Below are 14,601 nucleotides of genomic sequence, written 5' to 3'. Positions count from 1 at the left end.
TTGTAATTAGCATAAGTATCTTACTTGTTGGCAATCAAAGTTATTGCTTCTGTCATTCTACTAAAGTTAATGCTTTAAAAATTGTTAACCAATATTTGACAAGTGAATTGACTAAATCCCATCAAATACCCAACCACAGTATTGCAAAAGACAAGGAACACACAAGACAGTGAAAGCCTCAACTCCTATCCTCAAATAGCGTTGTCTGTCCACATCTGGTATCCAAACCTTCTCCACTCATTGTCCAGAAAGTTTCTAAACTTCTCCACACAGCAATAAGGGAGCTTTTTTAATTTTGTTAAGGAAGCTGCCTTATTGGAAAGCCAAGTTTTATGATTAATCCAATGACAGAGGCCAAACTTTGAACTCATACAGCAAATCCAGAAACCTAGGAATACACCTAGACTGTTATCTGTTGGGCACCTTCTTCAGAAAAAAAATCCATACTCAAGGTAGCTCACAATAATAGCTGGCATAAATGGTACTGGAATAAATCATACAAACAGCCTTTAGAAATCCTAGTTTATTACACAGCCAGTGCCCCATCACAGCAAGAGTGAAACGATCTTATCTATAGATTAGACCATGGGATTCCAAAAAAAAGTCCTCTTTGATCTGTGCTCTATAGCAATTTAGAATTTTATAAACCTATTTCATGCTTCTTCATAACAACCTATTCTAAACTGAAATGCTTTAGTCTTTCCTCATAAGATGATGCTCCATGGCTCTCTGGATGTTCTCAGACTCCAACTCTCATCAGCCCCAGCCAGCGGGGCCAATTGTCAGATTATGGGAGTTGTAGTCCAAAACATCTGGAGGGCACCAGGTTAGGGAAGGCTACTTTAAAGACATGCAGGCTAGGTTCCAGAGACACATAACTCTTTTAAGATGCTTGCTGTCGCACGTGTCTATAATCTAGAACAGGGGTGGGAAACCTCTGACCCATGGGCCAAATTAGGCCTGTCAAGCATTTTCCCCCAAACCATGCCCACACCCCCATATGGGACAGGTAGAGATGCAACTGGATTGGTTGCTCACAGGACTGAATCCCCTTGTCCATCAGCTGATACATGGGGAATTCAATCCTGCTTGATTCAGGTGTTCAGACGAGTTCCGTGTGGGGAATACTCTCACATAACGAACCCTCAGAAAGCAGGAGTATGATGTCAGATGACTGACAGGTGAATACTACCATCCACCTGTCAAAGTTGGTCTGTAGGGTAGGGGGGGATAAAGATCTGAACTGTCAGCCAAAAGGTCTCCCCACCCCTGATCTGCAACTACGTTAAACATGATTTTTGTTTCAGAACTACTTGCCCATATGAACATTTCTATCAATCACCCAAAACTCATGCCACAACTCAAGTAAGGTTTCATTAGTTAGGTGACAGAGTAATCATTCTATATAAAACATATAACCCAGAATATTTCTTAAAGTTTGAATTGGAACTGAAATGAAACAAAATAATTTTAAAAAAAACACTACTGAACTTTAATTGGAACAGAACCCAAATTTGTAATGGCCCAATTCTCCAGTTTCAGCCATTGAACATAACACAACTACTGAGTTTAAATGGCCAAATGCATGACATTTTCAACTGGCAGCAGTTCACATGCATTTAAACAGCCTGGCTTTAAACAACGAACACAACACCATGTTAATGTAATTTCTGCCTCTGTCGTTATTACGAGAGAATCCTGCCACTGAAACACATCTGTGCCAGCACTGAGCAAACACTCTACCATCAAAATTAAGATACACACTGAAATCCAAAAAGCAAAGTGGGAATCGGCTCTCACTGGATGGCCTTAGACAAATCTCTCTCATGCATACTCATTTGAACTAGGAGGATAAACGGGCACAGATGCATGCCACATTTTGCAGGATGCAAATTTGGCAAATGAAGATATTAAGACTCTCTCGTACCCTATTCCAATTCAACCCTCTTCCACATCAAAGATTGCCTGAGTTTTTGACCCTTCACCGTACCTCACATCAGAACAGCTCCCTGGCCGGATACATTTCCCCAAAATGGCCCAAGGCTCATTTATGCTCAGTAGCCTCCCATCTCTTCTCCCATTCTGTCCCAAGCTAGGAATGTTCTAACCATCACACTGCACCTGGTCTCAAGAGGACCCACAGCTGGCCAATTTATTTATGATACACAGAGCCCAATTTTCCTCCAAGGAGCTCAAGCTAGTATGCATGGTTCTCCCTTCCCCCTCCATTTATCATCACACTAACCCTGTGAGATTAGGCTGAGCAACAGTGGCTTGCCTAAAGTCAATTAGTGAGCTTTATGACCAATAGAGATTTGAAGCTAGATCTCCCCAGTCCTGGCCCGACACTTCGTCACGCTGGATCCTTCCTTCCTTTCATACCCCTGCTCCCATTCTTCCCCATTATGGTTTTCCTCCACACATGCCCATACATAATCCCTATGAGGTTTGTTGTTGTTATATATCTTCTAGTCGATTTTGACTTATGGCAACACTATGAATCAGCAACCTCCAATAGCATCTGTCATGAACCATCCAGATCTTGTCAGTTCAGGTCTGTGGCTTCCTTTATGGAATCATTTCTTTTTTGGTCTTCCTTTTTCTACTCCCTTCTGTTTTTCCCAGCATTACTGTAGGTTAGATCAAGAGATAAGGGCTGACCTAGAGTCGCTAGTGAGCTTTATTGACTTGTGGGGATTTGAACTTGGGTTTCCCAATGCCTAGCCCAATACTTGCCCAACCTGCTACCCTTCAGATGTTGTTGGTCTCCAACTCCCATCAGCCCCAGCCAGCATGGCCAGAAGATAGGGGAGATAAGAGTTGTACCCAGCAATATCTACAGAGGACCAGGTTTCATAGGAAGCTGCCGTATACTAAGGCAGACTATTAGCCCATCAAGCTTAATATTGTCTACACTTACTGACAGCAGTCCTCCAGGATTTCAGATGAGGAAGACTTCCAACCCTAACTAGAGATACCAGGGATTCAACCTTTTGGGACCTTCTTCATGCAAAGCAGGTCTGGAAAAGACTGCCCCAACCACTACACCACGCAGACTCCCCTCAGCGCTTTCTACTGTCCCCTCCCCTTGCAGGCCACGCGCGCACCAATCCCCAGCGCCTCTCTGGTTGGCCCCGCCCCTTCTTCCCTCCATAGCAGAGGCCCCGCCTCCTCTCACCTCCCTCAGAAGTTACCGGAGCCACGCCCACTCTATCCGGGAGAGAGGGAGGGGGGAGAGAGGGAGGGAGTCTCGCTTCGCCCTACTTTTGTTATCCCTCACTTTTGTTTCACCTCACCCCTTCCCCCCTTCCGCTTTTTTTGCTTACCACTCCAGGCCGCGCTGGTTCCTTCATGACTTTCTTTGTTGCCTCCCCGCAGCAGCTGTAGTCTTAGCGGAGCATGGACGCCTCTTCTTGCCACCCTAGTTCGCCGAGCCCAAAGCGGAAGCACTCCAAGCGTCACTTCCGGCTCCTCGCCACATAGAGATAAGGTAGAAATGTAGAGCGACGCGGTTTAGAACTTCCGGTGCCAGATCAGACACTGGCTTTCCATGGAAACCGTCAGAGAGGAATGTCACCACGGAGATGCTAAGGTCTAGAGCGGTGCCGTTCCGCTTAGAGATTCACAGCTTTCTATTGTTTACTGGAAGTTCAGGTTGCATTGTCACTCTATATACCCTTTCCTTCTACGTCCGTCCTTCTTCTCTCCCCTCATCCACTAATCAATGCGCTACTGTCTCCCTCCTTCTCCTCCCACGTTGTATGGATGCAGTCCTTCTGTTGCACCTTGCTTGGGGGTAAAGGAGTGTGCAAGGCAATCCTATGCAATCAATGGGGCGCTCAGGGCAATCTTAAGCATGTTTACTTTGAAGTAAGTCCCGTTGTGTTCAGTGGAACTTACTCTTAGGTAAGCGAGCACAGAGAGTGTTGTGTACCTCCTAACTTCCAATAAAACTAAAACTGCAGTCCTAACATTACGTAAAGGGGAATTCAAGAAGACTTGTACTTCTGAGTACAAGAATGGGATTGTATCCATTGTTACTCCTACTCAGAGCAGACCCATTGAAATGGCTGGACATGACTTAGACCTATTAATTTCAGCGGATTGACTCTGAGTAATAGTTGGACATAATCCTAGTTAGGAGGGTTCAGCTGTCAGGCTGCAGCCCTACACAAATATCCAGAGGAAGCCTCACTTCATTCAATAGGACTTCTGAGAAGATGTGGTAAAAATTCCAGTGATACACAGTGGTGTGGTGGCAAATTCAGAAGTGCAGGGCCCCTTCATGATACACTACACCCCCTAACAGCCACAACGTCCAGGATTCACTGTCTCTTGTGCAATTACAGAATTACAGTACCAGAATAAAACTGCTGTGTGCATAGCCCTCCCCCCAGTCTCTCTCTCTCTCTCTCTCTCTCTCGAGCTAAATGTTGCCAGAAACCTTTTGATTTTGAAATCGAAATGAACTGCCTTCAAGTTGATTCCGACTTATGGCGATCCTATGAATAGGGTTTTCATGGTAAGTTGTATTCAGAGATTTACCATTGCCTTCCTGTGAGGCTGAGAAGCAGTGAATGGCCCAAAGTCACCCTGTGAGCTTCATGGCTGTGTGGGGATTCGAACCCTGGTCTCCCAGGTTGTAGTCCAACATCTTAACCACTACACTACACTGGCTCTCGGAGTGTGCCCAGACCAATCACTAATTGTAGATCTCACTCATCTTTCCACCCCAACTAACTCGTGGACACCTGTTATAAAGGGGACCACCGCAAGCAAGCAAAGCCTACGGCAGAAAAAGGCTTTGAATATAGGGACAGTAGACTAGGATTTGTGAGACCAAGCTTCTTTGCCATGAAACTCACTTCTCATCCTAGGAGCCAATCAGCATGAAAGGGGAGGTGTGTGTTAGCTGCTGAGAAGAGTTTTTTCAGTTACTGATTCACCTTCTTTCACTCTGATTGGCTCCTCCTGGTTCTTGAACAGGTAGTCCCATCAGCCCCAGCCAGCACAACAGAGGTCAGGGATGATGGGGAGTTGCAGTCCAGCAATATCTGGAGGGCCATAGGTTCCCCACCCCTTGTACATACAAATATGATTAGGAGGAATAAGTACCTTGTCATTCCTGAAAACCTGGGCAATCCAATCCTATGCAAACTTACTCATATGTAAGCCCCATCAAGTTAAATGGGAGTTCCTTCCAAATAAGGGTGCAAAGAATGGAGACTTTTTTTTTTACAGACGTCTGGTTTATTTAAACTGATCTTATTTTGGAATAAATATTTTAAAGATTGGGTACCAGACTACATATCTAAAATTATTTGCTTGTAAGTAATCCCCACTGAAGTCACTATTATTATATTTTAATCCTACCTTGCATTAACCCTGTAACTGGCTCAAGGTCAGACAATGACCTTCATGAATGAGTGAGAATTTGAACCCAGATCTTCCAGATGCATCCCATCTGCGACACCACACTGGCCCTCAGTGGCAATTCTCCATATTATGGGCTTCTGACAATAAGGGATGCTAAAAAAGAATTTGAGGAGCACATTGCTAAGAACATAAAAACCAACAACAAAAAATTCTATAAATACATTCAAAGCAGGAGACCATCCAGGGAGGTGATTGGACCCTTGGATGATAAGGGAGTCAAAGGTGTACTAAAGAACGATAAGGAGATTGCAGAGAAGCTAAATGAATTCTTTGCATCTGTCTTCACAGTGGAAGATATAGGGCAGATCCCTGAACCTGAACTAACATTTGCAGGAAGGGATTCTGAGGAACTGAGACAAATAGTGGTAACGAGAGAGGAAGTTCTAGGCTTAATGGACAATATAAAAACTGACAAATCACCGGGCCCAGATGGCATCCACCCGAGAGTTCTCAAAGAACTCAAAGGTGAAATTGCTGACCTGCTGACTAAAATATGTAACTTGTCCCTCGGGTCCTCCTCCGTGCCTGAGGACTGGAAAGTGGCAGATGTAACGCCAATATTCAAAAAGGGATCCAGAGGGGATCCTGGAAATTACAGGCCAGTTAGCTTAACTTCTGTCCCTGGAAAACTGGTAGAAAGTATTATTAAAGCTAGATTAACTAAGCACATAGAAGAACAAGCCTTGCTGAAGCAGAGCCAGCATGGCTTCTGCAAGGGAAAGTCCTGTCTCAGTAACCTATTAGAATTCTTTGAGAGTGTCAACAAGCATATAGATAGAGGTGATCCAGTGGACATAGTGTACTTAGACTTTCAAAAAGCATTTGACAAGGTACCTCACCAAAGACTTCTGAGGAAGCTTAGCAGTCATGGAATAAGAGGAGAGGTCCTCTTGTGGATAAGGAATTGGTTAAGAAGCAGAAAGCAGAGAGTAGGAATAAACGGACAGTTCTCCCAATGGAGGGCTGTAGAAAGTGGAGTCCCTCAAGGATCAGTATTGCGACCTGTACTTTTCAACTTGTTCATTAATGACCTAGAATTAGGAGTGAGCAGTGAAGTGGCCAAGTTTGCTGACGATACTAAATTGTTCAGGGTTGTTAAAACAAAAAGGGATTGCGAAGAGCTCCAAAAAGACCTCTCCAAACTGAATGAATGTGCGGAAAAATGGCAAATGCAATTCAATATAAACAAGTGTAAAATTATGCATATTGCAGCAAAAAATCTGAATTTCACATATACGCTCATGGGGTCTGAACTGGCAGTGACCAACCAGGAGAGAGACCTCAGGGTTGTAGTGGACAGCACGATGAAGATGTCGACCCAGTGTGCGGCAGCTGTGAAAAAGGCAAATTCCATGCTAGGGATAATTAGGAAGTATTGAAAATAAAACAGCCGATATCAGAATGCCATTGTATAAATCTATGGTGCGGCCGCATTTGGAATACTGTGTACAGTTCTGGTCGCCTCATCTCAAAAAGGATATTATAGAGTTGGAAAAGGTTCAGAAGAGGGCAACCAGAATGATCAAGGGAATGGAGCAACTCCCTTACGAGGAAAGGTTGCAGCATTTGGGGCTTTTTAGTTTAGAGAAAAGGCAGGTCAGAGGAGACATGACAGAAGTGTATATAATTATGCATGGCACTGAGAAAGTGGATAGAGAAAAGTTCTTCTCCCTCTCTCATAATACTAGAACTCGTGGACATTCAAAGAAGCTGAATGTTGGAAGATTCAGGACAGACAAAAGGAAGTACTTCTTTACTCAACGCATAGTCAAACTATGGAATTTGCTCCCACAAGATGCAGTAATGGCCACCAGCTTGGATGGCTTTAAAAGAAGATTAGACAAATTCATGGAGGACAAGGCTATCAATGGCTATTAGCCATGATGGCTGTGCTGTGCCACCCTAGTCAGAGGCAGCATGCTTCTGAAAACCAGTTGCCGGAAGCCTCAGGAGGGGAGAGTGTTCTTGCACTCGGGTCCTGCTTGCGGGCTTCCCCCAGGCACCTGGTTGGCCACTGTGAGAACAGGATGCTGGACTAGATGGGCCACTGGCCTGATCCAGCAGGCTCTTCTTATGTTCTCATGTTCTCAGGGATCTTTAAAGTCTGCACAAGATCCCTCTTCTGCATAGATTGTGCGGTTTTGGCAACATAATGATCCACACTTACTTCTGAACTTCAGAAGTAGAAGGATTGATGGCTCTTGCCAGCCACAATATTTTGAGAGTTGTTTCTGTGAAATGTGTTTGTTTTGTAAAAAAAATCTAGCAGTAACATTTCTGCAGGAATTGGATGCAATCAGCAACTGCAGCAAGGGAGCAATGTGTAAGATGCGACACAACCAGCTTGTCCCTAGGGGGCAGCAGCTGCCATAGAAACGTGGCTCTCTCCTCCTTAAGCTATAGCTCGCTGGCACAATTGAAGATGAAGTCCACTTGCCGGAGCTAAGCAGAGACTGACGGCTGATTACATTGTCTGTTTTCCAAATGGCTCTGACATTTGCCTCTCTGAGCCCCCCTGAGGTAGTTTGCGGGGTGCTGTTCCTTTCCTATGTAAGATCAGCATCAGGTAAGTTCTTATCTCAAGGGGAAGGGCTGGGATCAGCAACCCTAAAATGCAAACACACAAGGAAGGTGTGCGTCTCCAGCACTCCAACACATGAGCGCAATTCATATTAAGATGCGCTTGCTGGCATTCAAGGGGCTGCATTAAAATCTAATGTCCCAAACTGCATTATTCATTTTCAATTATATTCCAGACAACTGCTTCCTTGGAAGGAGGAGAGGCAATAATTGGCTTACATCTCAGAGTATGTTAAAAATATATGAAAATAAGGAATGGCATCTGAGTTGTTGGGCAGGCAGTGGCTGTCTTCACAGATGAGCTAGCTGGCTATTTTCACAACTCTAGGGTTGAGGGCTCTGAGTTCTGCTTTCTGGCTATACACAGTTGGACGAGGTAGGACAACATACTTTCCCAGCAGGAAAGAGAGCAAGATCCAGAGTGAAATAACAGCTCTTCATCAAAAACTTTCATCTTGAGAATAGTTAAGGAGGAGAAATTTGAATGTTTGTACTTATCCACACTTTCCAAAACAAGACCTGAACCAAAACACAGCTATCCTTTAAAATTTGCATTTCTCCAAATTTTGCAATGTAGTTCTCCTGCAATGTGTACAAAAATGCATGTATTGGGGTGTGCAATCAAAATGCATATATTGGTGAAAATAACATAAAACAATGCATCATATTTGAGAAAACTGCTTTGCAAAAATTCTTTTAGTAGGGCAAAATTCCATACAGAGTTTTGCACTAAAGTGCTGATGAATTTTCATGAAGAGTTTTTTGGGGGGCAAGAAAGTTATGTGGAAATGTGGAGAACTGAACTTAAGACTGGAAAAATAAAAAACAGAGCCACCCTCCTCAAAACTATCTACAGCAAAGATGAGGAGACCTCAGCCCCAGCAGTCACATGTAGCCCTTCAAGCCTCTCTATATGGCCCTTGGAACTCTCCACAGGCCATGCCCCCTTCCACAAGCCACACACCTCTCAAGTGCTTTTGCCTGGCTGGAATGTGTCATTTAACTGTGGCACTGACTTACTTGCCTGCAAGGAGGATGGAGATGGGGGGGAGGGGAGGAACACCTCTTGACTTTTGCATGGCTGGAATGGAATCTATTGAACAAAGATGAGAATCACATCCATTTTCTCCACCCACTTTTGCATCTGGCCCTTCCCACCACTGGCATATGGCCTATAGATGTTTGCCCATGAGGGAATGTGGCCCTTAGGGTGAAAAAGATTCTCCCTTCCTGATGTACAAAGAATAGGGGAAACAGTGATCTAATATGTTACATGTCCTGTCAATTTTTTGCCTCCAATGCCTGGAATCAACTGCTAGACCTAGTGCCATTTTTCAGAGAGCTGGCTTTAAATAGCTTGTGGGTGATCACTCTGCTTAGTTTCTTTATTGAGCTGCTGTGTTAACATTTCTCTTCATGAAGGGGACAAGGCAATGGAACATCAGGAATCCAAGCTTATACAGAGCTTGGAAGATTACTTTTAAATTTAAGGAATAAATTACAATTATGGTTATATGGCCCCAAAAAGGAATAAATTCACTAATAGGCAAAAAACCTTGTGTTTTAAGAACATACCTATAGCCCACAGATATTTCTATCCAACTTTTAAAAGCAGGAAAATTGGGCAGCTATAATGAATGCACCAGGGGAGCAGGAGACCTGGCCTCCTCTCTGAGATACTGTAATGCCCTACAAATTTGTCAAAATGCAAACACAGTTTGGGTTGGTCTTTCACAGTCCAATCCACTTGCTGTGTAGCTTGGAAGAATTTAGTAACATGTGCCTCTGAGCATATGGTGAGTGGTGGCAACCCCTGCAATCAGCCCAAATAATAGAAAGAAGATATGTGCTGTGCTGATCTTGTTTTAGCAAAGAGGAAGCAACATTATTAACACAGTTGATATAGTTCAGATGGTCACTTTATGTGTGATTTACTTTGCAATTTTAGTAAAATTTCTTATAGTAAAACATTCTCTTTTGCTTCTGTTTCTGTGAATATGTGAAGTACAGCAACACTTTGCAACACTAAAAAATAGTTCCAAAAACAATTGTGGAATAATGGCACTGACTGTTCTGCAGAATAGTTTCCAATGAGGAGTGTCTCAGTTTGCACAAGATCAAACAGTGGGAGGTGAAATATATTCTAGCAAAATTCTAGGTGTGCTCTATGTTTTTAATTCACCATGCCCACCTTGCCTTAAATGAAGTGGTTTAAATATAGCAGGCTGAAAACATGCATCCTCTTCTTTCCAACAGCTAGAGTCATTGCTGAAGTAGCAACATCAGTCTGATTTTAACATTAAACTGCAGTTTCAGATTCAACTGTTAATGCACCCAAAATAAAAAATAACATAACCTCCAATTTGATACACAAAAGGCTGTCTTCACCATCATATGACATTGACCAATAAAAAGGCTTTGAAATTAATAAAAATAAATTTGACACAGGTTTCTAGGATGAATAATGAGGGAAATAAAATCTTCTAGATATTAGTAACACAGGAAAGCAGCAAGGTAAGAAGAACACTAACAAACACACAAATTTATAATTCTCCATCTTTGGAGATGGTAGGTGTTGCCACCACTCACCATATGCTCAGAGGCACATGTTACCAAATTCTTCCAAGCTACACAGGAAGTGGATTGGACTGCAAAAGGCCAACCAAGCTATTTCATATGCAGTGTGTTTTTGTTTTCCTTTTTGTACGTCGCTTTGAGTCCTATTTTGGGGGGGAAAGCGGCTAGCAAATGCTATTAATAAATAATAAATAAAACCCAAATTGTGTTTGCATTTTGACAAATTTGTAGGGCAGTACAATATCTCAGAGAGGAGGTCAGGTCTCCTGCTCCCCTGGTGCATTCACTATAGCTGCCCAATTTCTCTGCTTTTTAAAGTTGGATAGAAATATCTGTGGGCTATAGGTACGTTCTTAAACCGCAAGGTTTTTTGCCTATTAGTGAATTTCTCTGCTTTTTAATCTGGGAGGTAAGAAATGGGATCCTGTCCAAGTTTGCTGAGAATGGATTTATCATTTGCATGCTTATTGAGTTCAGTGGGATTTACTCCCCAGCAATCAAGCTTAAGATAAGTGAAACTGACCACAAGGGATGAGGAGCAGAGGAGGAGGAGGAGGAGGGAGGAGAGGAAGGGCAGAGGGGAGAAGGGGGATGGGAGCAGGGAGGAGGGGGAGGAGGAGGACAGGTTTGATAATTTGCATGTTTATTGAGTTCAGTGGGATTTACTCCTGTGCAATCATGCTTAGGATAGGTAAAACTGACCAGGGAGGAAGGAGGGAGGGCTAGAGTGGGCAGGGAAGGAGGAAGAAGGGAGGGGAGGAGGAAGGGAGAGAAGAAGGGGAGGAGGGAAAAGGCAGGTCTGATCATTTGCATGCTTATTGAGTTCAATGGAATTTACTCCTATGCAATCATGGTTAGGATAGGTAAAACTAACCATGGGGAGGAGGGGGGAAGGGGAAGGGGAAGGAGAGGATTGGAAGGGGCAAAGGGAGGGGGAGGGCAGGTTTGATCATTTGCATGCTTATAGAGTTCAATAGTATTTACTCCCGTGCAATCATGCTTAAGATAGGTAAAACTGACCATGGGGAGGAGGAAGGGGGAGGGGAAGGGGAAGAAGGGGATTGAAGAGGACGGGGATGGAGAAGGAGGGGCAAAGGAAGGGAGAGGCAAGGGGCAAGAGGGAGGGTATGGGAGGGAGGTGAAGAGAGGGTGGGTTTGATCATTTGCATACTTTTTGAGTTCAATGGGATTTCTGTGCAATCATATTAGAAAATGGAAATGGACTGCCTTCAAGTCAATCCCAACTTATGGCGACCCTATGAACAGGGTTTTCATGGTAAACAGTATTCAGAAGGGGTTTACCATTGCCTTCCTCTGAGGCTGAGAGGCAGTGACTGGCCCAAGGTCACCCAGTGACCTTCATGGCTGTGTGGAGATTCAAATCCTGGCCTCCCAGGTCATAGTCCAACACTGACCTGGGGGAGGGGCAGGGAGGGGAGGAGGAGGGGAGGGGAGGAGATTGGGTGGTCAGGCTCTGGGCAGAGGGGAAGCCCCTTTCCTTTCCAAAAAGAAAACACTGTATCATTTTTCAGTGTTTCCCCCACCTTTTTATTCTACAGAAGGCACATGTAGTCTCTCACCCAAATGTAAACCAAAGCTGTCCCCGGCCACATCCACACCAGGCCTTTATTTCACTTTAGGCAGTCATGGCTTCTCCCAAAGAACCCTGGGAAGTATAGTTAGTGAAGGGTGGTGACAGTTGCTTGGAGACACCCTGTTCCCCTCACAAAGCTTCAGTCAGACTGGCTGACTGCTAAACCTCTCTGGCCACTGGGCCTCTGTCAGGGGAACAGAAGTCTCATCTCAGTACCCTTCACAAACTACACTTCCCAGAATTCTCAGGGGGAAGGCATGTCTCACATGAAATGAAAGTCTGGTGAGGGTGTGGCCCCCTGATTAGGCAAGCCCAGCAGCTGTGAGGCTTTTAGAACACTGTGAGTTGGTTCTTACTGAGCATGCCCTGCGTTATCATAGGCTGCCAGCCAAAATTTCTTAAATTAACGAAAAATCAGCCAGGCATTTTTTTTTAACTTTTAAACTGCAGAAGATGAAGGTCAGAGTATGGGGCAAGGTCACTATTAGGATTACAGATACTCTGTGAATATGGCTGATTTTTAATGAATTTCAACAGATTATGAGAACTCTCAGAGAAAAAAGTCCAAAAGGGCTCTGGGGTTTTTCTCTCTCTTTTTAGACTTCGAACTCTCTATTCTCTCTGACTGTTTTGTGTATCGCCATGAAAATTTACAGGGTTATTAAGCAAGCATTTCTGAGTTTTGTAAGATTTTAAAATGAGCTTATAGGAAGCATCAGAATGGCATGGGGGGTATTTTCAATTTAACATTGCGGAATGTGAAAAATCCACACTGGCTATAGTATACAACCACTCTCATGGCTGTATAATTACTATTACAATTACAATGGTTCTGAAAGGAATTGATTACTTTACCATTTTTCAAAAGCAATCACTACAATTGAGTTATTTTTTAAAAAAAACTAGAATGCCTATAAGGTACTGGCCTTGGCTGCTGCACACCTAAGTAGCCTAAAACAACATTAAAAATAAGCACACACGTGCACACAGCTGGTAGGAAAACAAAATTTTATAGCAGTGATCTCTCCGCTGGTAAGGGAGACAGAAGCCACTGCTCAGAACCTGGTGTGTCAAACCAAGTGCAAAACACACACACACACACACAGAGCCAGCAAGCAAGCATAGTCTTTCTCATTCAACCATCTCCCAGACCCTGCCCTGCCACTAACTAAGGCACACCTGCCCAAGCAAACATTTTGCCCTGGGGTGCAAAAAAGTTAAGACACTACAAATGCAGCAAAGTAGTCAGGGAGGGTGGCAAAGGCTGCACACACACACACACATATCTCACTTCCACAGTTCTTCATCTCTATTCTGCTGCTGCTGCCTCCTTCTCCTACATCCATGTCCTTGTCCTCTGAGTCCTTTCTCCATCCACTCCACTCTTTTCCACCACTGTCCATTTTTTAACATCTTTTCTCTCCACCCTCATCTCACTCTCTACCTTCTCTCTCATTGCCTCCTAAATACCCACAGACCACAAGGGAAGAGTGATGCTGTGCAGAAGCCAAGTTTGAGGCACATGATTTTCATCCACAACCCAGAGGAACACAGGACTTTCCCTGCTCTCCCCACCCGTATCACCCAAAAGTAATGCTGGAAATATTACAATTACACTTCAACAGTAACAAAATTACTACTCATTCTATTACAATCAAAATGTAAAGAAATTACCCACTCATTCCTCAAAAAAGTAATAAAGTAATACATTACAAGTAATTTGTTTTTCCTAATGAATTACTTCCAAGCTCTGGGCTTATAGTTCAGTGTTTTTTATCCTGGGGTGGTAGCTTCACCTCTCTGCCAATTCAAACACCTAGTCTGCTGCTTTCCAGGAGTACAGTTTATGAAAGATCTCTTGGACTCAAGGATCACATTTATCATTAACTGCCTTAAAAGTGAAACCGATGCAACTAATGTTTTTATATCACTGTGCACCGCCCTGATATTTTGTCTACCTCATATGTTGCTCATTCTTAAGTTGCTCCCTGACCACTCATTTAATTGAAACAAAAGTTGGTTGGTTAAACTCTAGAATGGATGGAAAACTGGATCCAGCCAGTGATCCCCCACCCCATCCCCTATGGCCAAGTTTGATAGTTGGGTGGGGCCCATCTCACCAGTGCCTACTTGTTTTTTTTCTTTTAATTTGTTTTCTCAGATAAGATTCACACAATACATTCAACTGCTTTTGCTACAGAACAAAAGGAAATGCAATGCATTTTTGTTATACTGTTGTTATAGCGCAACACAATGCCCTGGCTCCTGACCAGAGAAGCAGACTCAGGACTAGAAGACTTAGTTTTGCATGGAGCTTTATTCCAGTAGTCAGTAAAAGAATGCAACATCAAAACATACAAAGCACATCAGGATACAGAACAGGTGCAAACTAGATATGGAAGCAGCAACTGAGA

At 43.6% G+C, this 14,601-nt stretch overlaps 1 protein-coding gene across 3 annotated transcripts in view; it reads right to left on the bottom strand.

The window, feature by feature from the left end:
* Window positions 1–3,491, bottom strand: part of TRRAP (transformation/transcription domain associated protein) — a 321,632-nt gene extending 318,141 nt beyond the window's left edge. For 2 of the 3 annotated variants that reach the window (XM_061599260.1, XM_061599263.1), the window contains exon 1: window positions 3,327–3,491. The gene's annotated coding sequence lies outside the window, so the exon portion shown is untranslated. Of the gene's footprint in view, window positions 1–2,920; window positions 3,018–3,326 lie in introns of those variants that run through there. The other variant, XM_061599262.1, reaches the window with a different exon arrangement.
* Window positions 3,492–14,601: the final 11,110 nt, after the last annotated feature.

This window comes from Rhineura floridana, chromosome 17 (assembly GCF_030035675.1).
Source record: "Rhineura floridana isolate rRhiFlo1 chromosome 17, rRhiFlo1.hap2, whole genome shotgun sequence".
In the NCBI taxonomy this organism is placed as follows: Eukaryota; Metazoa; Chordata; class Lepidosauria; order Squamata; family Rhineuridae; genus Rhineura; species Rhineura floridana.
The sequence above is the reverse complement of the archived record's forward strand: the minus strand, read 5'-3'. Positions and strand labels throughout refer to the sequence as shown.